The 27,704-nt window shown below is 35.0% G+C and overlaps 1 protein-coding gene across 7 annotated transcripts in view; it reads left to right on the top strand.

Moving 5' to 3' along the window:
• MGAT4C (MGAT4 family member C) overlaps nt 1-27,704 on the top strand; it is a 400,149-nt gene that overhangs the window by 132,468 nt on the left and 239,977 nt on the right. Inside the window, exon 1 of one of the 7 annotated variants that reach the window (XM_065041918.1) lies at nt 12,295-12,625. The exons of the other annotated variants lie outside the window; for them this stretch is intronic. The gene's annotated coding sequence lies outside the window, so the exon portion shown is untranslated. Of the gene's footprint in view, nt 1-12,294; nt 12,626-27,704 lie in introns of those variants that run through there. 7 annotated transcript variants of the gene reach the window in all.

The raw sequence follows: 27,704 nt of genomic DNA, 5'->3' as shown, positions 1-27,704 counted from the left end.
AAAGCAGGTGGTCATTTTATTTGTATGTAGGTATAGATGTACATGTAGATGTACTTCTCGGTACATCTAGCCAGTGATGTTTGATGGACATAACTGACATAGTTGTGTGGCGTTTTGTTTGGGTTTTTTTATATTATTATTTTTATTTTTATTTCAGCATTTTTAACAAATGAGAAAAAAATTACTGTTAACAGACATAAAATGAAATTGAAAACAATGCATACTTGTAGTTAAACAAGTTTTTCAAGACCAAACATAGCTTTGGGCTTCACCTGGGATCTGTACTGTGATATTTCAAAGCTTTCATCATCAATATCTTGCTTTGATTGACTCAAAAGGAAGATACTTAAGACCTCAGAAAACCCATAATGACTACCATCTATTAGGTATAATTATGAGAAGTCTTCAGTTTTAACCCCTTACTTCCAACACGTACTCTTCTTTTATTTCACTATCCTACCTAAAGTTTTCTTTTCTCTTTGACTAGATTCAGTCTATTTGCTGAAACTAATGTGAATAATTTAAATGCACTAAATTAATCTCCCTTACACTAGTGTCTTGTAGTCAACAATATTTGAAAAGAAAGAATTTGCTGTTCTTATGACACTTTTTTATTACTGATTTTGTACTTAAATATTAAAAGTTTGCAAATAAGAAAATCCCTGTAACTTCAGCTTGTGACACTATTATTGGAAGGTTAATAAAAAGATACTGGAAATGCTGCTCTTTTATTAATGAGGTAATATTTTTTCTTTTCTCTTTTTTTTTTCTTCCTTTTTCTCCAGAAGAAAAGTAAATTTAAATGAAGGAGATTCTGTAACTGTGATTTAATTATTTATCTATTTTATGGTTGGAATAAAAAAGTAGAAGGCACTTTAAATTTTGGAAATTTTGATTAAACTTTAAGGGATTACAAAGCCCTTCAGTGAGTGGTCAAGAATGGAATTTGAGTTGCAGTCATAATATGGACCTTGTTTTTGTGTGTGTGATAGAATTACCTACTACTCTTTTTGTGCCATGGTTTAAAAGAGGCAGAAATCATTTGTTTGGTTGTGTATTTTTTTTCTTCCAGTTTGTTTCTTCTTAGGTGAGTGCTTTTTTATTTTGAGATACGACAATAGCCCTAGAACGTAATAAAATATAATTAAAAATAGACATCCACGAGCAGAATACTGACATAGCTCTATATGTGACCAGGCATCTTTGAACAGAGTCTAAACTTCAAGATGTAAACAGCTGAAAGAATAGTCTACCACATTTTAGAAATATTTCTGATCTATTCATGGCTTGTTAGGGAGATATAAGCATAAAATGTTCTTAAGAACAATTATCTGTGTTACAAAAGCCTCCTTACTTGCAGTTCATTAAAGTTTTTGTTCTTTTCCATCAACTGGCTTGCAGTGGGCAGCAGAGGGCACATTACTGTTTTATGAGATCATCTTTCGAACTAAGTACAGCTACATGCCCTTATAAATGTATTTGAATAAGCTTTATCCTCTGAAAAGGACTCATAGAAAACGTTCATTTCTAAATAACATATAAAAATATCTACCATCTAGATTGGTACATGACTCATACATTTTCAAGTATAATTTTCTCTGTTTATTTCATTACATTTGAATGACCTGAAGAGAGTTAGCTGTTACCAAAATACTTAATCACATCTTGGAATATTATTTCTCTGAGGGTGGGTGAGGAAAGTGAAGAAGGCAAGACTGAAAATCATATCTCTTGAATACTGTAACGAGTAGTCTGAACTTTCCTGCTTTCGTTTTACATACCCAGTGCTCATGTAGTATGAATCATAGAGATTATATTGCTTACAGAAGAGCTGTACTGGATTATGTCAACTGATATGGGTCAATGACATTTTATTTTATTGTTGCTGTCATCCATCACATTACATTAGCATTCTAAATGTCTGTAGGCTAACTAAAGTGTCCTAAACATCATAAATATCTACTTTTCCTGTTAGCTCTGTTTCATGCTAATTATTGTTTATTTCTGCCTCTTTTAACACTGTTGATCGGTCATCTTTCTTGGAGATTTACTTCTCTGAGACAGTTTCTGACTTTTTTTCTAATTCTGACCTTTCCTTCACTGATATCTTCCAGTACTTCACAATTGCTATTGGTAAAATTGTGCTTCTTCCTCTGTTTTTCAAATGTTTTCTCTTCACTGAACTCGTGTTATACCAATTACTGATGGACTAGATGAACTTCGAAGATTCCTTCCAACCCAAACTATTCTATATTTCTATGATTCTGTGATCTTGTTATCATTCAAAACCAACATATTATAATATCCTTGTACTAAAATATTATTCATATTTTGAGCTATTTTAACAAAAAAAAAAACCTGAAATCTCACTGTAATTTTATCCCTGTGAAACTTCCTGGTTTCTTGTTGGATTAAGTTTCTAAAAATAAAACAGCATGATAGCACAGCGGCCTATAATGCTGTTACTGTGAAAGGCCAAAGCAACATCTAACACAGATAAGTGGATGTCCACTGAAGAGTTAGTAAAATTTAGGAAGGCATGTCTGCAGCATTCAGGAAATTCTTATTCCTATGGTCTGATCCAGCAAACAGACTTTCATCTTGAAAACCTCACAGAAGAGATGGCTCAGCCACATCTACAATCTGTTTGTCTTCAATCTTCAAAATGTCATAAAATATGCTTTTACATAATCAGTAAGACTATTTTCAATTTTCTTAATAATTTAGTCTACATTTTAAAGGCAGGTTTTTGCATTGCACACAACCTAACCCAATATATCTCAGTGTCTGAAGAAAACAAGAATCAGGCTTGGGTGAACTGAAACAAAAGATGTGATTCTGTTGTGAGATCTGCATAACAAAGCTTTAACTCAGAAGCAGTTAATGTAAAGTTTCTTCATGTATCAGAGAAAGCAACCAAGTGTTAGAGAGAGTGATCAGAAATCAATAGTTTCAGAGTGAGTCTTTTGTGTGATTATTGCCATCATACTCTCAGCATTCAGGGCTTCAATCTGCTTCCATCCATGTTTTGCAAGAGTTAGTCCCTTGTGCTTCTCACAACTGTGTGTTTGATTTTTTTGTATCTTACCACAATATTTGAAGTTTTTTACTTTCACTAAAGAACTGCTTGACTCATTTGTGTGTCCATCATTCACATCAGTCCATCATATGAATGATTTTTTCCCTTAAGCTGTTCAACCTTTTAGTATTTCTATTGCTACGGTATATTTCATTATTTATTGTTCTACAGGAAATTAGCACAATATCACCAAGAACAAACGCTATGAGTTTAACTCCAGTCCTGAGAGGATGTGTTCTTGACCAAGGTAGTTTTATTCACAGGCACTCTGCTTTTCCGAAGCTTGGTGATGGTTATAATTATTAACGTGACTCAAAGAACATTCAACTGTTCTTGTTCTTAAGTTCCCTTTATTTTTTTTAGCATTTTATTCACTTTTGCAGATAGAATGTCTTTTAAACTAATATATTTCAGGATGTTTATAACTTTTATTCTATAACATCTGTATTATGTATCCATTATTATTTCAATGCTATTGTATGATGTTTATGTGGCTTTATCTTCCATTATTCTCTTTGGTATATGTTTTTACACCTAAGTCTGATTCGTCTTCCTTTTTGGGTGTAACTAGTTTGGATTTGGACCTCTTTGTAGACATGTTGGTTTTGTATATTGTACATGACCATAAAGGCAATGTTAGTACTGTTACCACTTTCTATAATATTTGTGAATTAGGACCTCATTCTGCCTGTAGTATATTTGAGAAACTGTTTTCCTCAGAATTATTTTCCTTGCCTCAAATTAAACCCAACTTACTTAATTTAAGGCATAGGTTTTCCTTGATTCTCAGTTGTTTTTTGTTTTATGTTTTCCCTACAGTATCTTATTTCTAAATCCTTTCATCAAGAGCTGTCTTAGACACTAGCATATCATGAGCAACTTACCCATTAGTTCCTATATACAATAGTCCTTCACAAAAGCACTAATTGCCTTATTTCCTTTTTATGGTCCTTATCACATCTTTAGAGACTGGAGAGTTGTTTCAAACCTGTCATGAGGATGCTGCTACTGTACTTAGAAGGAGGAAATAGATATTCTAAAGGGCAACACTTATTTACTGTAAAGAGAATCATGAACTAAAAAGCGCTTGGAAATTTACAGAGTGAATTTCACCTTTGTGGCAAAGCTAGCTCAAGGTGATTCCTGCTTTTCAATAGCTATGGAGGTAACACCACTTCTACCCGTAGCTTTCTCTTTGTTGTGGCTTGGGGTTTTTTATTATTCTAACTTGTAGGCAAGGTATTTTCTTTCCTGACTCCTAATAGAAACATGCTTACATATGCATTTTGCCTGGATGTTTTTTATTTGATACAATAATCCTCAATCTCCTACAAAAGAGTTAATCCTTCTTCTCTGATAGCTTCTGATTTACCTTGAGCACCTGTTCAGTGGCTTAGGTACTACTTTACTTCAGCTATGTAGAAATCTTTAGGTTTGGTGCAGGAAAATGAAGTTCCTTGTCACAGACTAAAGGTAAAACTACTTTCTACTTCACACATTGCTCCTGTTATATACTTCCTACTGATTTTTTTTTCCTTAACGAATTATACTGTTTTCTTTCTGTAACATGAAGGAAACAGTTAAAATAGCTTGAAAATTAAGAACTTAAATTTTATTTCATATTTTTAAAACTCCTTCCCCTTCAGCATTAAAAATGCTACAATCTCTATTAAAAATTTCTAGTTTTAATTTTTATCCGCTACTTCCTCGTTTGTGCAGGCTACATGAAATAATTAAAAATAATAATAATAATAATGGCACCAACTTCTATATAAGCTGGATAAAAAGGATGAATTTATTATTTTTTTCAAGACTGCTGGTATACAGATGCCTCATATCCATCTCTGATTTTACTTGTTTGCAGTTTCCTGTTGACAAGCAAACACTATATTTCCCCTTCTCTGACGGTTTACTCCAGTTTTCTCTCTTCTGAACAGTGTTTTCCCCTTTTGGACAAAAAATATCCTCCAAAACTGAGCAGGATGGAGCCTCAGCAGTTCCATGCATTCCTCCTGTTATATCTACAGCTATAGCCTTTCATCCATCTGTTATTCCACAAGGTCACTCCTGTTACCTTAACGACCTGAGTCTCCTGAAGAGATTGTTCTCATGTCACATATTATATAGTCATCTCCTATATAATTGGCTTTTCTTTAACCTCCGTATTTCAAGCTACAGATCTTTTCTATGATGTCAGCAAATATATCAGAATTTGTCCCTTTCTGGGGACACATTCTATTTCTATTCACTAACTCAACCTTCATGGGCAGTTGCCTGCAAGTATCACACATTTCAGATGGCTGTTCCTGCAATTTTGAAGAATCTGAAATATTAGATCTACTTAATATGATGCCAATTGTGATATTCAAAAACGACAACAACAAACCACTATGTTTTCAAGCATTGCTTATATTTCGCAAGAGGGGACTCATCATGTATTTTGGATTGAAGAGCTGCTCAGATGATTGAGGCTGTATATCAGTTTTGTAAGGGAGGATCACTTCAGTGCCTTTTTAAGCGTGTTAGCACTCCATGAGTTACTCTGTCTTGGCTGCAATGTGTTCACATGCACACATCTGCTAATGTTTTCCTACTGCTGTTTGAAATGTTGATTTGGAATCAGGGCTGTTTATGTGTTGGTTCACCAGAGACTAGCAAGCCCACTTACGGGAGACTGTTCATTAAAACACTTTGTGCTATGTGGCAAAGAGGTTTTGGGACTGTTTTTTAAACTGGTAACAATTTTGTGATCCAATATAAAAACTTAGTGCTGTTAATGGCCATATGTCAGTCTTCAGAAACTAAACATCTGGAAGCAGAATGATGTATTTCAAAAGGCACCTCATAAGAAATATCTTGACTGACCGAGAGTTTCAAATTTCTTACAGAGAATAAGAAGTGACTCAAATAGAACTTTTGGATTCCGGCAGAAATGTCTCACCCATCTTTACCTAATACAGTCCCTAAATAACAAGGGACTGTAGAATTCTCTGTGTGGACAGATCAATAACTATCCAAGAATAAACAACTATCCTGTAGGTCGTCTGATACAAAGAGTTACAATCTGATGTTCAAAACCTTAGAATAAGTCTCATTCTTCAAACTGTGTTAGAACAATTTCCCAAGATCTATACAGCATTATATATTTTAGCCTGGATGCAAAAATGTTAAGAGGTTCTTTCATGGGGTAGGACACTGTCTATCAAGCCTTCTGACACTGAATGTTTCTACCCCTCATTTTTATATGACAAATCAGTATTCCTCTTCATCATTTGTATCTGTGTATACCTACATTATTAATCATAACAGTGGAGCTCTGGGAACAATTCTTGTTAATCAACTTTCCTTCTGCCGACTATTGGCCAGTGCAAAGGATAGACCACTGAAGAAATTAAACCCTGATTATTTAGTTTTTTTGTTCATGTGCTCATCTTTGTTTTAATGATTTTGAGTAACTGTACTTCATTTTAGAGAAAGTAAAATTGAAAGTTATATATTTCAATATATCATATAAAACATAAAAGGTATTTTTAAATTAAGGGAAATATTGTTTCCTACCATAAACGCATCAGCAACATTTCTTCAACTGGGAGAGTTTTTACTTGCTCCTCTGGGTTGAATGAGAGGTAGGAGGTCACTAGCTGTGCTCTTGAAAGAGATCATCTGATTTCACATTGTCAAAAAACCCCCCAAACTAATTTTTTATGTTCATGTCTGACATTTGAACCATAGTGGGCATGACCATTTCAGAAGCACACTACTGGTATGAAGTAAAACACTAATGTAGATTCACTCCACATGACAGGGAAAGAAATTGTGACAATCTCTTGTTCAGCTTTCTTTCATACTATTTAGGAAGGGAGGCAGAGTGTGGAGATCTCAAATTCAGAGCTTTTCAAAAGGTTTTAATATTTTAATGAGTACACCAAAAACACAGAAAAAAAAAATCCTACCTTAAAAATGCACACAGTCCTCATTAGCTTAGTGAAAAGCTGAGGGAATCAGAAAGGTAAGATGAAGGTTGATATGAGAAAGTTGAGAAATTCCTGTGATGCAAGGAGCACTGCACTTCTGCTGTAGGTTTAAGAACCACTTAATCTTTTTCTGCAATTCTTGTCAAAAATAATTTGGCTGGTTTTATATCGTCTTTATTTTGTAATCAATTTTAAATAAATGAGAGAATTTTCAAAGCTCTCAATGGAAAATCAGAGAAGTGATGGTGCAGTGCTGCAGACAAGGCAGGCAATACACGTCTGGAGAGAGCCATGTGGTGATGAATCAACATACTCTGATTTATAGATCTAGATTTCTGAGTAATTCTTAATACTAAAAGCTACAATTATGAATTTCAGAGTTTGTAAATCACAGATTATCTCATATATGAAAAAAAAATGAAAATTAATAGATAGAATGTTGGATGTCTCGTTTTCCATTCATTTAAGAGAATGACTGAATAATACAATCTGAGTGTTTTTAAGTTTAGAAAAACTATACTGGTATGTGCTTTCTATTGTAAACTAGCTGCAAGGAATTTTTTTCATACCTGCTTTAGTAGTTTTCCCAGTTATATGTTCTCTGTATTTATTTTTAAATGAATGAGAGACAAAGTGTGGTACCTGACAAATTTAAATCTCAGGTGTTGACATTCGTTGCAATTATGTAGTTTGGAAGATGTATTACTTTTGTTTCTGTGCTATTGTCATTGTCTCTGCATTAGAAGACTCAATTATGGTTGTGTATACATACAAGGAATTTTTAAATTAAGCATAAAGTGGATTTTAAAAGCTTTAATTGTAGTCAGGCCTGCAAATTTCACATCTTTGCTTGATGAATTTTTCTCCGGAGTTCAGAGTACCTAATTGTCTGCAAATAGTCTTACTCCTAATAATATATGGTAACTCCTTTAAAATTGTATATTCTCAAGCTGCTAATCTGTTTCAACTCCAAAGTACATTTATTATAGAAGCATTTAAAGGGCACTGGTAATACGAGATTACATGTCTAAAACCACATTCCCTCTGATGGTCTGGTTTATAAAAATGTATGTCACTGGGTTGTTCAAGGAATATGATAATTAATTTTGCACATTCATTTTCTGAGAATCCAGTTCTGGTGCAGGTTAAATAACTATGATAAAACGGTTATTCAGTAATTTATCTATCACACCAAATATTTGTGATTTTAATGTTTTTGAGAAACAACCCTTCATATTCCTCTTTTACAGAAGAACCTATCCTGTACTTTGGTTGCATATTTGTCTTTCCGCTAAAACTCATTAGTACGATTCCTTCCCATATTTCTTCAGCTTCTATGTGCAAATATAGCTGTCCCAGCTAACATTCTCTGAATGTCACCCATAATGTTGTATAAAGCAGGTGGAACTGTGTCTAATTAGTATGTATTAACATAACTAAAACCAAAATTTACTGTGCCACAAAATAAGGAGTCTTGTGATTTTCTTTTTAGTTAGAAGAATCGTTAAAAAATAAATTAAGAAATGAAAAATAGATTGGAAAGATTCTGAAAACTTTATAATGTAGAAATTATATTAGGATAGAAAAGGCTACATGGGATAATTCTTCACTTAGCCAAAATCAATACCTTGATTGAAAAATTACTGAATTTCTATTAGACTTTTTGTAGACAAAGGTATGATTTCACAAAATAACAAAAGCAGTGTTCTCAGTGTCCTCCGTTAAGGAGTTATAACAGGATCAACACTCTATTAAATCCTGAAATCTAAGTAAAATCTCGCTGAAACTAACAGTTCTGTACTCGATATTTTATCAGTAAAAATACCTAATAATATATTGCAAATATAGGGAAGATAATTTGTACTGTTTTCAGTTGCAAACACTCTTCAACACTTAATGAGATCAACGAGAACTGAGAAATTTATGTAAGACCAAATTTGATTGTGATAACTTCATATAAGATTCAAATCTGCCTTATTTATTATGTATAAAATTCACATATATCAATTTCTGAATAACATGTAATTTTTTTTTTTTTTAGTGATTAAAAAATCTGTTAGTCTTTCTTTGTAGCAAGAACTTTCCCTTCTCTTTTCTATTTTATTTTTTTGCAAGTTGCCGATATACATTGTTGTATAAAGTTTTGATTGATCTCTGTTTCCATTTTAATTCAGTACTTTTCTTCCTCTCTTCCTTTCTCTGAGACCGGGCTGTTCAGAAGTAGTGTTTGATGTGTTACGTTCTATTTCTCTTTCCATATTTATACTGACTACATTCTTTCAGTAAGGGTACAGCAGCAGAAATTGTTTTACAAAACATATATGGACTGCAATTATAAATTCAGTCATACTTTAGTAAATTGAAGTGTGGCCTACATCTTCTGAAAGTCATAGTCTCTTAGTTTTTGTGATAACATTAGTAAATCTGGGCTGTCTTTATTTTTCTGCCATTGTTTTAGAAGAGATAAGCCTCTAATGGCAGCTTAACTGCAAATAAAGTACTTAGATCACAGCCTAGGTATCCCATATTTTTCCCTCAGGTTGTTTTAGGTTTTTTTTTTTGCTACAAAATGTGCAGCTTACCTGGATCAGCAAAGTATACTTTATATACAAAGCAAAAGATGTAGCATTATTCTAACTGATATCTGTAAAAAAAAAAAAAAAAAAAAAAAAACTACACACTTCCTACGAGTCTACAGCTTTTTCTGGTGTTACACGTTAATTACCCTTCTTGTTCCAAAGGTAAAAAACTTACTTGTGAAGCTAGACAACAGTTCATTTAAAATGAGATGTAAGAATTAGGGTACTGCTCTTTTTGTTTCACAGTTCTGTGCCCTGGAAAATGGGAGTGATACCTTGCATCACAAAATCTTTAAATTACCTAAATTAATCTGATGTCTTCACTTGATTCTGAAGTTTTTAAGGAAGAACAGTTCAGATGATAATATTTTGGCTGGTCCATAATGGTCTTTTACAAAATCTTTGTGTCTTTTATAAAAATAAGGGATTATTTTTAATTTAGGTTTATCATTTTTAAGACAGTGAATACCAAATACTCCATACTGAAATGGTATATGAATTGTTGCAGTTTTATTATTCCATAAAGGAAAGAAAGATTAAATCTAGTTCTGATCTGAAATGAGCTTTTATGTGTCCTTTTGCCTCCCAATAGTAATTAGCGAAGCGTTTCTATTTCTTATCATTCTCTTTCATTTTGAGTCATTTGAATATTTATTCAAAGAATTCAGAGGAATTATTTTTCTCTTCCTTTCCCTATATTGTTTTTTACCTTTCCCAGTTCTTCACTTTTTATTATTAAATTTGATGGTAAAGCAACACAAAACAGAACAAAACAAAGCAAGAAACAGTATTTATAATAGTTCGTTCTGTGTCTTAAATAGTAGTTTCATGCTGGGGTTAATTACAACTTTCTTTTAAGATATGCAGCTGGGAAAAAATATACAGCCTGTTATGATGTATGGCAGAACAAAAGAAGATCCATAGTTGTGTACCCACAATTTACTTCTTCCAGGACAGTGTACCCATTCATTTTCTCTTATAATGAGATTGTAAATTTCAACAGGGAAGGTTCTTTGTCATAAATCTATCTAATACCTAGGAGCATATAGTCAAATTCTTAGAATATCTACCATAAAAGTAATAAGTATTGAAGACTTATTTAGAAATATTGCATTCTATTTGTCTCTCAGCATTTTCTTAACACAAACCAGCAAGAAACATTGTAATACACAATATTTTCTTCCTTGTTATTACTCCCTGAATGATATAAATTTTCAAATGATGCATGTATACACCTTCCTGTACGTGACACAGAAAGGACACACTGGAATACACGTTTTCATACTAAGGATTAAGAAGGATAGGATTTACCATGCTAGTATGAAGACTCCCCTGAACATGGGAACACGGTCCTCTGAAGTACCTTTACTGTCATGATAAAATTTATGCATATGCATTTTTCCTAGCAGTTCTTATCTACGTAACAACTGGTCTTCAGACATGAGCAAATGTGAGCAATTGCAGTATTCATTCTCTGTACCAAGACAGAGAGCTTTTGTCTTTCATGTGACTTGGAAATCAATTTAAATCTCTCGAGATAAATGTCTGTATATGTATAACTTGGGTACTTAATTACTTCTAACCAAGAGGGAAATGCCTTTATCTCTCTGTCCTGTTCTGTTTACCAAAGAAGCATATTTAATTATTTTGGTCTGCCCTGAAGTGGACTAGTACGTGTTAGTGGCTGGCAGGGGTTTTATGAGTTCTTCAGCCCAAAGCATAATAGAAAAAGGGAAGAAATAATCATCTTATTTACAAACTTAAGAAACAATCCTACAGTAATTCTGTAAATTTTCCACAAGAAGTTAACGTTTATGTTTTTCAGAGTTTCCTATCTCAAAATTACTCACCACTTCAAATTGAAAATGCTGGAGCGTGGGTTCTTTGTGTATTTCAAACATGTCTTTCCTTAAGTTGACTTTTGTTCACCCACTTTCTGAAAAACTGTGAAAATGAGAGTGTGTTTAATTCTGCAGTTTCTGTGAGATAACGTGAATCATTCTGTAATCTTCATTAATTTCACACAGCATTAGTATATATTAAATTTAAAGAAAGTTAAAAAGTATTTTTTAAAGACGCTTCATATTTAGGACAAAAGTTTATAGTTATTGATTTATTAAGAGGTAGATTCAGGTCTTATTAGTAGATCCTGTTCTTTCATCTTTATACCACAACCGTGTGGTGTTTCTTATATTAGGCTAGTTATCTTGACATAAAAGTTCTGCTAAGGTCATTTAGATTTTCACTGTCCTTTTGCCACTCATCTGCTTGGAATTTATTTAGTACTTTGATTCTGTAAAGTTTTCTGCTGCATTACAACAGACTTCCCATAACATTCTGAAGTTCTGGTTTCTGATTATTGTTTCAGGGCTAAAATAATACATTTTTTCAAATGAAAATATAGTTGTATTCACTGCCTTAACCTCTTATTTATTTTTTCTTAGTTCTAGCTTTTCTTCCTGTGTTCTACTAGTTTGTTTTTGTTCTTTTTGTTGATCTGCTCCTGTTTTTTTAATGACCACCTGGAAACAGCATTCAATGGATATTTGTGGCAGTTGCACATCCCCCTGAGATCCGGAGCCTTCAATAGGTCAGTTGATGGCTCCTTAGCACCTTTTGTGCTCCATTGTGCTTGTCCCAACTTGCACATCTAGGATGATACCAAAGTGCTGACAATCACATCCTCCCCTATTCCAGGGCAGGGTGACTTCACCTCCATCTGGCTGGTGGGGGTGGGGCAGGAGGGGTGGAACCCTCGATCAATTGACAAGGTCCTCAACAAAGGAGGTGCCCAGAGAAGCTGAGAAGCTTCTGGACCATGTTGTAGTGCCCACAGCCAGATCTGACCAGGCTATAAAATGGGGTCCCCGCTGAAGACCCCTTTTTAGTGATCTTCTCACAGTAGCAAGTCTATGAATTGGAACCCTCCCCTTAGACTGGGGTGCCATCTGAGGAGACTTCCTAGGATTGAGAGCGCCTCACCTTCTCCTGTGGTGAGTAGTTAATTAATGGATATATCCTTGAATGAGTCCTTGCCTATATCAAGCAAGTATGAGCCCTCTCCTAACCCAGGTGAGTGATTATTTCTTATGGGTACCCAAGAGTGAGAGGCCTCTGGTTTTCTTTCATGTGAGTATATGAGTGCACGTTGTGGATCCTCATTGTTCCTATGTTGTCGTACCCCAATAATCTCCTCAACTGATATCTGAACCTGTGTTTTATGTTGCTGGAGTGCTAAATAATTGTATAAACCCTCTTTCTATTTGGTTTATTAGCTACAATTTTCTGGCTAGAATAAAGTCCGTTTTGGAACTTGTCGTCCACCTAAAATGGACTTTTAAGGTGCCTCTGTGACGATACTATAGTCTTACGTTATTTTTACTATCTATGATAGTTGATTACAGACATAAGCTGGGCTTTTGACTACCATTCCAGTAACAAACAATGAATATTTTTTGCTCCAAGTGTTTTAATCAATGAAAAAAGTGACACAGTTTGAGAAAAAAGTGAACCATGGGAAGAAACAATTCTTACCCAAGTTCTCAAGATAATTTTATAATTACTATTTTTGGGGTCTACAAGGTTTTGTTTTTTGTTACTCTGGGTAAGAGTTGCAACCTCAATTTAATATTAAATGTCACTTATTTTACTATTAATCCAAATAGGAAGTGTAAGGAGTGGAAGAGGTTGTTTGGGAAGTCTCAAGAAAGAGTTTGCTGGAATCATAAGGGACTTAAATGCAGGGTACAAATAGAACCCAGGAAATCTGTGTAAAAAAACAGCTATGATGGATTTTGCAGTATTACTTTTTGCTTTGAAATAATTTTGTTATTTCAAACTTACATGTAATCCAACTCTGAACAAAAATGTTCTTTTCACAGAGGTTGTGCAATCTTCTGTATATAAATTATGTTCTCTCATGTTAGTAATTCTGCAAAATTGATCCGAGGTATAAGAATTAAAAAAAAAAAAGTATTTTTCTTTTTAAAATATAATATGCTTTCTCCTACTGCAGGCTGCTGAACATCAGTCACAGGGTGAGGAAAACAAAGATTCAGTATAGACCCCAAAAGTAAAATAGAAATATCACAAGTTAGTTGCTCAGTGATCTCAACTCTTACACAGTGAGGAAAACATTTTGGGAATTAAACAGGCTTTTAAAAACCTTGTTTTCAATCATCAGTGGCATTTATTTTTTTCCAAAAATTAGATAGCTCTTTCAGATCTTAATTTAAGCTCAAACATAAAGACATTAAGGAAGTTTTCAGTGCAGCACACCTCGACAAAAAGCCTAGCCTTCACACTTAAAGGGAAGTGCCAGTGAAAAATGGTGCTTATGTCCAGATGATGAAATATGGTTAGTAGAAATGTAATTCCCTGAGTGAAATTTAGAAGAGATTTTGTATTTTTTATTCCAAGTAGCTCGTGATGTAGCTATATTTCTATCCTACCTTTGAAAATATATACATAAAGTATTTCACTATAAAGAGTTGTTTGCTCTAATTGAATATATCATCTGTCATTGTCATCTTTGCGTGTTTGAGGTAGAAGCTTGTTTTGTGTTAGTTTTATTATTATTTTTCCTCCCTTGACTGTTTTTTTTAGATATAATTTTAGAGTGGAAAAAACTGTTTCACAATTTTACCTTGACTGGACTGGAGTATCTCAATGCAGGCATAATAGTGCTGTTCAGAGGTTGAAAATATTTCTGTGTGCCCAGTTATCTATTTGTATGGTACAACTAAATGACTTACACTTCACTTTGAAAGCACAGCTGGATGTTGGGCTGCTGTGCACAACAATCCTGTTTTTTTTTAAGACTCTGTGGTTAGACAAATTGACCAAGAGTTGAAAAATCTATAAGTGCTCTTTAATCCAAGGGATTGAAATTTATATCTATTTCCAAAATGAACACCTCAACAATCAAGCCAGAAACTACTGATGTGTTTTTTATCAGATGAGGAACTCAACAGGCACGTGCAGCAGATTTTATATTTCAGTGCAAGCTTCTTGTTTCAGAGTGTTGTGGCAGGTTTGGTGCCAGTATCTGCAGTATCTGTTTTATCTATGCTTAGTAGTAGTAAAAAAGAAAAAAAAAAAAAAAGGTTTATGTTTTAAGTTCTAAGGGGGAGGAACCCTGTTATTCTCCAACTAAAAGCCACAACTCCCAGAAATTATTATTTTGTTAAAGTCACTCTGAATCTAATGCTACAAGATTCATTCATCCATATTTCTATTTTTTTGGTTCCTATTTTTATTCCATTGGTTGCATAATACAAAACGCAGAAGTATTATTGGGATTTCCCTTAAAAAGGGACACAAAACCTTATATCTCCTACATCCCCACTTGAATCCCTTCTGCATTGTATAAGCATAAATACAGATAGTCAAGTCCTATTTTTTGGTTTCATTTCAGCCTCCTTACATGCTTTTCTGGCTACAAAGCATTGTTGAGAGGTGAATACCAAGCAGCCTTGTGTGACAAGTCAACTAAAATTGCTGTATCTGTGACCATCTACTATTATAAAAGATGTAGACACCTAGATAAGAATACTTGGGTTTTACTGTGTTTGGTTTATGGCTTTTTTTTTCCTCTCTCTTTTTTTTTTTTTTCCCCCTCCCCTATAGAAACATGCTCGTTTCATCTATGAGGTGTCAAGTTTGTTTGTTTGTTTTCTTGGCAATTTCACAACTGAATTCCATAAAAAAATAGGAAAAAAATGTGGGGGAAGTGTGCTTCTCAGACAGGGAGCAGAAGCTTGCAATAGGGACCAAGAGAGGAGCAAGAACACATTAAGCAGGAACTTTGTCCAAGCATTTCATAATGTGAAGCCATGCCTCAGGCAATAGAATACATTAGTGACTTTTTCTGAACCATTTTCTAATTTGGATACCTAAAATCCTCATAATCTTCACATAAGGAGAAAAAAAGCTTCTGAAGATACTAAAGAAAATTTCCTGATACAGATATATATTGCTCAAGTATATGTACCTAGCAATTAATTTCAATGCATCATAAATTCTTTTTCTAGTAAAATTAGATTAAGCTGTTCACTCTCTGTTCTAAATACTTAGTCTGAACGCAAAAGAACATCATCACCTAATAGACTTAAGGAGTAAGGTGTAAATGACTCAAATATAGCTGTATGTTAAACCATCTTGGAAACCATCTTGTGTTACATCAGTCACAGGAAAATGTGTTTACACCCAAAGAACTGACTGAAAGACATCTTGATGTGGTCATAAAAGACTTAGTCACTTCACTGATCTTTTGATAAGAAATAAAAGTACCTCTCCGTCTTAATAATTTTCATCTTAACATGAAAGTATTTGAAAGTTTAGCTTAAAACTATAATTACAGAATTTCTTGTGGTTTTTTGTTTGTTTGTATATTTGGTTGGCTGATAACCACTTAACTGTATTTTTTATTCCTTTGTGAATCACCAGTGTTCCATCATCAGTCTCAGACTTCCCGTCAGCAGTTTTCCCATGGGCCAACAAGAGGGCTTAAGACTGTAGAATCCTGACAGTCTTCTGTGATAACTTTATAATATCTGAAATTAAGTTAATATCACAGAATTTGCTGTGTCTTTTCTGCATAGAAAGGTGTTAGTTAATTAATTCAAGTTATGAACTAATCGGCCATTTTTCACAAAGCATATAATTTGAGACAGTAACATTGATACGAAAGTGAAGATGACAAAACAATAAATGCTCTCAACCCAAAAAAGGTTACACACAAGTCCCTAATTTGGTCAGTCTCAGGTCTTTCAGTTCTTTGTTCATTTGCTATTGCAAAAATGTTTTTTCTTAAAGTTAGGACTGTGTCTTTGCTTTATTAGACCTCTGGAGAATGACCAAAATAACTTATACTATCCTAGCTCTCTAACTGTACATAAAAATCCTTCCTGTTCTCATGCATATGTTGGAGTGATATTTCCAAAGACCTACAGTTTATGCTACTGATTTGCAATAACTATAATCCAGGAAGTTCATTTTCACCAGGAAATACACCCTATGGTCCCAGACCACAACCATACTTGTAATATGTTGAGTACTCTATGTATTCATAGTATTCATGTTTTATGAAGTCTTTGAAATTTCTATGCTTCCAAATGACCGTGTCTGTGATAAAATGTGCAAACCTGAGATTTTACTTTATTAGCTTTTATAACTCTTCCAATTTACATGTATGGATTTTTAGTGAAAACACTAGATGGAATTTGAATGCCATCCTAGAGAATTATTCTTTATAACCTTGCTATTTCCAGAAGATCAACAATAGCAATAGTATGTAGACAGTAGCTTTAAGGTTTTTTGATAGTCTTCCAGATGTATTACATAAATCTGTAACTTCAGTTCAGAGTATGCTGAAGACAGCATATTTGTGACACCCATAAATCACAGCCAGAAGCATTCGGACTGAAAACAGCTGAGGTCAAGCATATACAGTTTTTAATTCAAAGTGATTCCTGTGAAATTTTTACCATTTTTAGTAACTTTGACAAATACACATGATTTATACTTTAGGTAACTTCATTTAATTATAAGTTCATAATTTATTTTAAGTTAGCATTTTTATGACAAGTACCTAACAAGGCTATTTAAGATTTACAAACTTTCTACGTATACTTATATATTTATGTTTGATTATAGAGTTTTGGTTTTCTCTGATGTATTGGAAAAGATGGACACAGTATTTGTAGTTATAGGAAATATTAACAACTGATTTAGGGACAGCAAAGCATAAAAGAAAGCAAATAAGAATCAGCAGGGGAAAAAAAGGGTAGAAAAATGTTCGCATTGTTGCATACTTGCACATTTTTGGTGCGTATATCCTAATATGACTAATATTGACAACCTTCTACTGCATGAGAAAGGTACCAGCAAAACCATGATATTGTATCTTAAATATTGAATGAATTGTGTTTTCTAAACAGAGTGAGAGTAGTTGTGTGATGAGTGCTGATCTGACATTTACAACCAATGAATCAGTACTTGTTTCTGTTTGCAACTTCATCTTATCAACCCATTTTTCCACAAAGCTGGAGGTGTTGCTTTGGCTTTTGTTGTTGGTTTGGTTTTGTTTTGTTTATTTTGGGGGTTTTAGTTTGTTGCGGTCTTTTGTTGTTGTTATTGCTGTTTTGGTTTAGTTTTATTTGTTTGATTTGGGTTTGTGGATTTTTTTTTGATTGGTTTGGTTATGTTTGTTATGGTTTGTTTTTTTTTTTTTCTCTTTTGCTAGTGTTATCATGGAGTTATACTGCTTGCCAGATTTTCTGAATCAAAGAAAACCTAAGAAATATTTCTGATATTGAGTTAATTCTGTGGTTGTACACTCAGAGTCAGTCAGCTGCTTGAAAAAGCATATCATAGATGAAAAGCAACCACTCTTGGCTTTTATACTGTATTTTTAAAGAACTTAGGGACACTGATTGGCAGACCTACTTTGCTATTTCTGACCTTTCAAAGCTGGATTTTTTTTTCAATATCCAATTTGGACTTTCTTTCAATTATTTTGGGACCTAATAAATATTCAAATAAATAATTGCACACATCTTCAGAAAGAATGACAAGGTGGAAATGAAAAAAAACACCAAACCTTTTTGCTTCCTTAGCAAAGTTTATACAGTACAAATATATTTTTATTTTATCAGAGACATCATCATTCCTTTAGGGGTGGAGAAACTAGCAATTTTTTGACAGTTTCAACACAAGCAAGAGCCTCTAGAGTCTGAAACCTCTGTCCAGTGTATCCGTGATAGAATAAATTAACATACAATTTTCTTTCTCTTTGAAGTTATGGCAGTATTTTAGCTAAATATGATTGAAAAGAACTTAAGTGTTACAAAGTGAGAAGCTGTTTATATTCTCTAGAGCATGACATAAAAATGTAGGTGCAGCAATTAGCCGTGAAGATTTTTCTCCTTCTGTCAAGGTCATTTTCACATTCCATTAATAAAAACAGTAGATAAGTAGCATAAAACTTTTTCTAAACAGCATTTTAGTAAAAGTAACTATGGCGTTCAATGACCTTTTATTGCTGAAGCTGTTTGCAGGGGAAGTCTGCCCCATTTTTTGGGTAGCACAGTTATCTTTGTGGAAGAGTAATAAAAGCTTTCAATATTGTACTTTGGTGTTACCTAGTTTCATGATAGTCCTATACATGTCCACGACATTTATGAATTAAACTGGAGATCTATACTAGTTGAAGCTTTTCTGTATTGGGTGAACATATGTGGAATTCCCTTCTTTCAGAGAAATATCTCACTTCCAAAATTCAGTGGCAGCTGATTCCCATTTTGGAATTGGAACTTTCGCTGCAGAAAATTGTTGCCTGAAGGTTTTATCTATGTCCTCAGCTTCAGAGCTTAGGACAGTCCATCCTTGATTAGTAGATACATCTTCATGAATTTACAGCACACTTCAAATATTAGTTTCCCCTACAAACAATGGAGAAAGGGGGTGCTTGGAGTTTATGGAGAGTGAAAATCACCTGTTTCCGGAGAAGAACATGATGTAACCCAGTGATGACCTCAATTTATGACAACTTGAACCTTTTACTGGGAATTTTTATATTAGAAAATTGCTTACTTACATCCAAATTCAGCCTTCGTCTTATTCTAATTCAGCTTTAATATCACTTCTAAATTCAGCTCATTATCTAATTTTGATTTTTATTTCATTTGAGAAGTTAAATCTTTGCAGGAAAAAACACTGAATTTTAACCCTCAAAAACCAAACTGTATTTCAAAATCAATTCCATGTATATTAAAAATATATTACAAGTAATATTCCTTTTCCTGTTCCTCTCCTTTTTTACTTTAAAAAGATTGATTTAAAAAGGACCCTATTCTCAGAGCAATTACAGACAAGCCGTGCTTGACTTTCTCAAATGGCAGAAATTCATAAAGCTGAATTCAGTCCCCTGGGACAGACTTTTGTGTTTTGAAGGGTGGTATTAGTTATTCAGAAATGATTTAGAAAGACATTTTAAGAAGTATCTAGGAGCTTGAATACTGAAGATACTATTTTGAATATCCATAAAATTTATGACTTTTATCTATCCTTCTCATTTCAGCCCAGTTTCATTAGGAAAGGTTTATGCAATCGCTTCTTCCATCTGTCATTCCCTTTTCCCTAATAATCCTTTACCTGCTGGCCAATTTAAACCAAATTTGAAGTACAGAGCTCAAAACTACTATATTGTGATTTTATAAAATTCACAAGTGGGTAGAAAGAAAAGTATATACTATAGTGAGATAAAAACTACATTGGGAGCTCAAGAGTTACTAGTTCCTTCTGAACTGTCGCATTGTAGGATGTCTTGGGTTGGCTAGGACCTTGGTGACTTCTAGTCACTCCTGCCTGGGGGACAGGTGGGGAAAAGTACATAAAAGGAACCAGAAATAATCCGAAGGTAGACGAGGAGCAAAATGGTAAACTGAATATTTCACAAGCAGAGGTGCCATAGGCACAGTTGATGCACTGCTGTGGGGAAATCAACATAAAGCTCTGGGAAATTAGTTAGTTTAATTGTTCATTAAAAAAAAATATGTGACAAATCAAAGTTGTTTTTTAACTTTCCAGTCTTGTAAATAGTTTTGTGGAAACATTGAAAAAGGTATAATCCTTAGGAGCTGCTTAGAACTTGGTAAATGCTGGTAAATTCAGGAGTGGCATGATTATATAAAGAGTTCAGGTAGAATAAACTGTTATACAAAACCATTATCAAACTTTTATGCATGTAAGTGAGAGGTCACTTACTAGCTGAAATTAGCATCTCTTTCAGCACTGCATTTAGAACTTCAATCACACTAGATTTTTTAATTTTAAGAGTTGCCATAAATATTTACATGAACACAGATTTCCTACTTGAAAGACATTTTTAAATTTTTTACCACCCCTTGCATATATGAGAATGTGTGGTTCTGAAGGCAGAAATGGATGAATGATGAATGCAGATATTAGGGTTCTAATTTTTACAATAAATGTCTAATGAGGTATACCTTTTGCATCCTATAGGGACATGTATTTCTGTCTATCTGTCTTTCTCCAGCATATGCTGCCCTGTTGGAACCTTTGGAAAAAAATCCCAGAACTGCAAGCTGCTAATGAAGTACTTTTGTAAATACCAAATGCAGGGGACCTAAAGGTCAAAGTATGCTTGACATGGACCAGCACATTGCTATGATTTGATACATATATGCTGGTCCATGTCAAGCATACTGGTCTTCCAGACAGATGGGGAGGAAGCTGCTTCCTGTAGTCTGAGGGGAATGAAGAACAATTTCAAGGTCTTGGGAAGGATGGTGAAAGACTCAGGGGCTCAAGTGATCTTCTCTTCACTCCTTCCATCTTCAAGTGATGATGTGGGATGGAATAGGAAAATTCAGTCTCTAAATGGTTGGCTCCAAGACTGGTGCTACAGGCAGGGCTTTGGATTTTTTGATAATGGTTGGGTTTATAAGACACCAGTCCAGACAGTGTCAAGCGGGAAAGGTTTATCTCACAGGGGCAAAAGGATGCTGGGGCAGGAATTAGCTGGGCTCATTTGGAAAGCTTTAAACTAGGCTCGAAGGGGGATTGGGTTGTAGCTGCGCTTGTCCCGGTGGGGCAGCATTCTAAAACTGATGAGGACCGGGTGGCCTCCTATGCCCCTAGGAGAAATTGGTGTGCTCTGCTCGCTCCCTGAAATGCCTGTACACCAACGCGTGCACCATGGGGAATAAGCAGGAGGAGTTAGAATCCTGTGTTCGGTCAGGAGATTATGATCTGGTGGCAATTACAGAAACATGGTGGGACAGTTCACATGACTGGAATGTGGTCATGGATGGCTATGCCCTTTTCAGGAAAGACAGGCCAGCCAGGCGTGGTGGTGGAGTTGCTCTCTATGTGAGTGAGAGAGCAACTACAATGTACTGAATTCTGCCCAGGAGTGGATGAGGAGCGAGTTGAGAGTGTATGGGTCAGGATCAAGGGGCAGGCTGGCAGGGGTGACACTGTTGTGGGTGTCTGTTACAGGCCACCAGATCAGGCCGAGGAAGTTGATGAGGCCTTCAATGGGCAGTTGAGAGTGGCCTCACAGTCACAGGCCCTGGTTGTTGTGGGGGATTTTAACTTCCCTGATGTTTGCTGGAAGGACCATTCAGCCAGCCAGCCACAGTCCAGGAGGTTCCTCCAGTGCATTGTTGATAACTTCCTCATGCAGATGGTGGAGGAGCCGACTAGGAGAGGTGCACTGCTGGATCTCATCCTCACTAACAAGGAGGGTCTGGTTGAAGCAGTAAAGGTTGAGGGCTGCCTGGGTTGCAGTGACCACGAGATGGTGAAGTTCAGCATCTTGGGTGGCAGGAACAGAAGAGCAAGTAGAATTGCAACCCTGGACTGTAGCAAGGCTAACTTTGGCCTTTTCAAGCAATTGCTGGGGGAAATCCCATGGGCAAGACTGCTTGAAGGTAAAGGGGCCCAAGATAGCTGGATTGCATTCAGAGATTGCTTCTTCCACTCTCAGGATCAGAGCATCCCCACACGAAGGAAGTCAAGGAAGGGAGCCAGGAGGCCTGCGTGGTTGACTAGGGATCTGTTGGGTATGCTCAAGCAGAAGAGGAGAGTTTACAGGTCATGGAAGCAGGGGCTGGCCACTTGGGAGGAATATAAGGCTGCTGTTAGAGGATGTAGGAAGGCAGGTAGGATAGCCAAGGCCTCCTTAGAATTACAGCTGGCGAGAGGGGTCAAGGACAGCAAAGAGAACTTTTTCCAATACATAGCAGATAAAACTAATACCAGAGGCAATGTAGGCCCACTGATGAACGGGGTGGGTGCCCTGGTGGCAGAAGATACAGAGAAGGCAGAATTACTGAATGCCTTCTTTGTCTACTCTGCCGGAGGCTGTCCTGGGGAGCCCTGTACCCCTGAGACCCCAGATGAAGCCAGGTCAATGGAGGAGTTTGCTTTAGTCGATGAGGACTGGGTTAGGGAGCAATTAAATACTCTGGACATCCATAAATCCATGGGTCCAGATGGGATGCATCCGTGGGTGCTGAGTGAGCTGGCTGAAGTCATTGCTGGACTGCTCTCCATCATCTTTGCCAAGTCTTGGGAAACGGGGGAGGTGCCCAAGGATTGGAGGAAAGCAAATGTCACTCCAGTCTTCAAAAAGGGCAAGAAGGAGGACCCGGGTAATTATAGACCGATCAGCCTCACTTCTGTCCCTGGGAAAGTAACGGAACAGCTTATCCTTGGTGCCATCTCAAGGCATATCAAGGATAAGAGGGTTATTAGGGGCAGTCAGCATGGCTTTACCAAGGGTAAGTCATGCTTGACCAACCTCATAGCCTTTTATGAGAATGTAACAAGGATGATGGCAGAGCGGTGGATGTGGTCTACCTTGACTTCAGTAAAGCCTTTGACACAGTCTCCCACAGCATCCTCACAGCTAAGTTGAGGAGGTGTGGTCTAGACAATAGACTAGTGAGGTGGGTTGCAAACTGGCTTAAGGAGAGAAGCCAGAGAGTGGTAGTCAATGGTGCGGAGTCTAGTTGGAGGCCAGTATTTGTTTCAGGACTTTAGATCTAGCACCATAAAAAGACTATGGCTGGCAGAGACATCTAGTTTTTGTATTTAAGATCTCATATAGGCCAACCTTCTGCTTGAAGTAGTACTAATTGAAATGGAAACACCTCTGAAGGTGCCTGTTTCCCTGATGGTAGTTGAAAGATAGGTTATTATTAGATGAATAACTCTTTATAGTTACACAGCTTTAATTTAAGTTGAAGACTAATGCTTCACTGCCATCCAGAGTAATTTCCACCTTTATACCTTTTTACATCTTTATGACTGTTATACTTCAATCATCAACATTCTTGTCAGGCAAACAGATGTGGTTTCCAAATTCTTTAAGGCAGTTTTCTAGCGATGTCCATATTTATGTCCTAAATATCTCAGATCCACACAGTCGTCTTCCATTTCTTTTTTCAATCTGCCATTTTCTCATCTTTGTAGTATACTGACAAAGATGCGGCTAAAACATGGTATTGGAAAGCATCTTCAAAATCATGGTGGTTATCAAGTGACATAAGATTTTCTTTGTCATAGTAAACTGACTGGTCTTTCAACACATACTGTGTTCCCAGGAAACACCAGCAACTCTTACCCACTTTCTTTATCCAGTTTCACTTGAAATTGTAGATATTTCTTGAAATAGAACTCCACACCACCACAGATACATAGAAAGGTCTATGTAAAGATGTTTTATGGTCACATATGTAATACGTACCCCTACTTTTGGGAAAGGGAATTATAATGGAATTTTTTTCTAGTAAAAGGCATAGGACACAGAACATATTTTTTTTAAGTGCACTAGCAATAGATTTTACGTATCTCAAGAAGGTATTTTCTTAGTAAATAACTTATTTGATGAAAAGATATTTCAAAGATGAGAAACCAAAGTTAACAGTTTCATAGAGTTTACAGATGGAGGCGTGAAACTGCCGATACTTGTTTCTTTGCTGAATATGAATTAATGATAGGGTGAAAGTGTCTATATGTACTCATATGATAAGATTGTATTACATGTAAGAGTGGTATTAATTTGTGTTGAATATGAGAGGTATATGTCAGCATTTAATTTTAGTTAAAGTTTTGACATTTTTAAGAGGGTTTTCATTTTTCTACTGACTGAGTCTACTTAAAAGAAAACAAAAAAAACACCCAACCAAACAAAAAAACCCAAACCACAAAAAAGTCTTTAGTTTAAAAGACTAAAATAATTATCTCCGTTCTCTTATATTTCCCCTATCCTCCTGTAGGTTCACTAGAAAAAATAAAACACTGTAAGAAATGAAAAATAAAAAAAGGCTAGAACAACAGTCATTGCTGATAGAGCCTTTGCCGTTCTTATATCTTCATTATCTAGCATGGAGAGAACCTGGCTTCAGTTTTCCTTTCTGTCACAGAAAATGAGTCTTTCACATCTTAAACATACAGTCTCTTCTCTGATCTCACATTTTGTTCCTGATCTCCCAGTTCAATAACAGTTACTTTTGTAGACCCTTGGAACAAATGAAATTAATTCCAAAAAAACTATCTAGAGAAAATTATTGAAAGTTGCTAATAATTTTGAAGTTACCTAAGCTGCAGTATTACACAGTTCAATTTTCTTCAAAACTTATTTTGCAGGTAGTATCTTGGAATCTTTGAGAGACAGTCAAGTTAAAAAATCCTAACTATGCAGCAAAGTTCAAGGAATTTAGAAGTGATAATGTTTCCAGATTCTACTGTCAGCATGATATTCTATTGCAGAATCTTGCCTATACATTGCCTTCAGATTTGGTAACAGATAGATGGAAAAGGGATAAACTTCATTAATTTTGTGCGCTAGACAAGTTCAAATAATGTGGAGTTGTGTTGCTCCCTTGCTACTTTGGTGGGAGAGGTTTTTTTAAAAAATAATTAAGATAATTCTAAAATACACTGTTATCAATTGTCAATGTTTTAAATATAGATTTTGTCATATGGTCTTATAATGTATGTTGCTCAGTATTTATGAGGCAAATAACAACTTGACATTGAGGATGGGTACAGAGCAAGAGTTTCAAAGTTTTTTTAATCAAAGATTGTAGTATATATTATTCTTTAGGAAAACAAACCAACTAGATGGGGCTCAGAGTGAAAATGTTGTTGATAAATTAAAACAAACAAAAAACAAAGAAACCACAAAAAATAACCACAAAAAAAGCCTGGTTTAGTAGCATCTAGTTTCCGTAAGCCAGGGCTGTCATTATGAACATTTACATTAAAGTTTTGAAAGCGTATTATACTAATATTGTGTGAGTCATGGTGATCAACTACATAAGCAACGTGATAAAATATGTTTGGATCTTTCTGATTTCCTGAAGACCTGTGCAAAACATTACACCAATGATGAAATCTGCCTTTCCATTCTTATAGAGGGTTCTCTTCTAGTATGGTGATGGGAGTTGCTTTGTACAATGATCTTAATGGTAATAATGTGGTACAAAGGGGTCTGAGACAAGAACTTGCGTTACATCAAGTATGGTAAATGTTTCAAATGTTTCTTTTTTTTTTTTTTTTTTCTTTCTCCCATCACGTTGAATGCTGTGCTATAGCACTACAGCAAATAACTCATCTTCTGTAGTTTTAATTTATTTTGTTAAATAGGGCACTTTGTTTACCTTGTTGAATACAGGTGGCACATTATTTCTTTTTCTTCTATTCCTCTCTTCAGTTCTTAAAGGACCAAAATTCATGTGTGACAGTGAGGCTTACATATGTTAGTGAGGTATACATAAGAGACAAGCTGTCAAATTCTCTTACCCTTTTCACCTCTCCCTAGCAACTATATAACAATTTTAATCTCTATTGCTATTAAGTGCCTTAAGCTTACAATAAGAAATGCAGATAAGCAGATAAGGCGTGTCATTGACTCTCCTTTCACTCTACTATCTTGTTTTGTGAAGACAACAAGTATGGAAATGCAAATGGTAATTTGTTGAAACACTTGTGGCAATTTAAAAGAAGGTTGCCTAACAAATTTTATTAGTACTTATCCACTTTAGGTTATCATTCTCACACCTCTGCAATGTATTTATCCCATGTATGCCATTTGATGTTATTGCTGTGGTGGTGGGTCTTCACTGTTAAAATACTTGTTCTTTCTTGTTAAAATACTTATTCTTTCTCAAAATCACCTTTGCTTTCATACTATTTTCCACTTCTTGTATGCAAACATTTGTCAGAATGTTTTTTCTTTCATCATTAAAATTATCTTGATTCCATGGAAACTGATATTATCTAGTTGTGAACATTATTGCATATATATGTAACCCAATAACCCTACTTTACAAATTTTGTCATATGTTTTGGCTTATATAGATGCTCTTCAATCCATTATTCTGAAAATTTTTCTCCTGTAGACTAGCTCCTTTTCCTTCATATTTGTGAATATATAACAATTTGGAATAAATTCTCTCAGGCACACAAAGAGGAGTGTTGATTGCAGAAGCTTAAGACACAACTGGGAACATATCATCATATGTAGAAGTAGTTGAAAAGAACAATATGATGCTGAAAAATGGAGGAGATAGTTAAATGTCTTGAATTATATTGTCCTGACTGTATCATACAAATGACAGTGCATTATGGAATATTTAATAATTCTCGTACATAGTAAGCAATACTTTGTGGAAGCAAAGCAGGAGCTCTGTAGGAGGAAAGAACAGAAACTCAGAGCTGTTCTCTAAGATTCCCAGAGAAAGGCTAATCATGGAAATAAATTTCCTGTACTCTTCATTGTTCTCTTTGAGAGGTTATAAAATGTGGCTAAAGTTGTTTATTCATTCTAATTTAATGATTTTGGTTTAAGGTGCCTTTTACTTAAGAAAGTTTCATACTGCCATTATCATGTCATTTAAACATTTTCTATAGGTCTGTATGTGATCTAAAATGGTATCATAATAGGTATTTAAAGACACCTAAAGATTTTGACTCTTCTAGTGCAATTACTGGAGTGTTATTTTGTTTTAACCTCTTTTGGTATACTGTATTTATAAAATACGACACAATTGAATACATACAGGCTAAAAAAATGGTAAATAAAAGATGAGAGAGAAGTACTGCAATGAAATGAAATTTGGAATGCTATATAAAAGCAGACATAAAAAGTTACAATTTATAAACCAAGCTGAATTTTACAGCATTCATTAAGTGAAATTTTTAACTATAAATGTAAGACCTTTTCAGACCTTTTTTTTGAGACCCATTTAATTAGTTATTGATGTCACACCTTTTTCTTTCTATTTCACATTAGCATCACAACATAGAATAGGTCTTTGCAGCTCTTGCAAAACCATCAGTTGAGCGTATATTACACTAGTGAGCCACTGAGTAGTTTTTTGAATTGCTAATGTCTTATTAAGTGTCAATATGATGAATTGTCTTTTGAAAGATGTGGCAATGTCATCTTTATACAGATGCAAGGTTGTAGAGTGTATTGCACAACAGTATTTGCATAATGTTCTGCTATAAAATAGTACTTTAAATTCAAGCATT

The sequence above is a fragment of the Columba livia genome, chromosome 1 (assembly GCF_036013475.1).
Source record: "Columba livia isolate bColLiv1 breed racing homer chromosome 1, bColLiv1.pat.W.v2, whole genome shotgun sequence".
NCBI classification, from domain to species: Eukaryota; Metazoa; Chordata; class Aves; order Columbiformes; family Columbidae; genus Columba; species Columba livia.
Note: the sequence above shows the minus strand (reverse complement) of the source record. Positions and strands in the feature narration are given on the sequence as shown.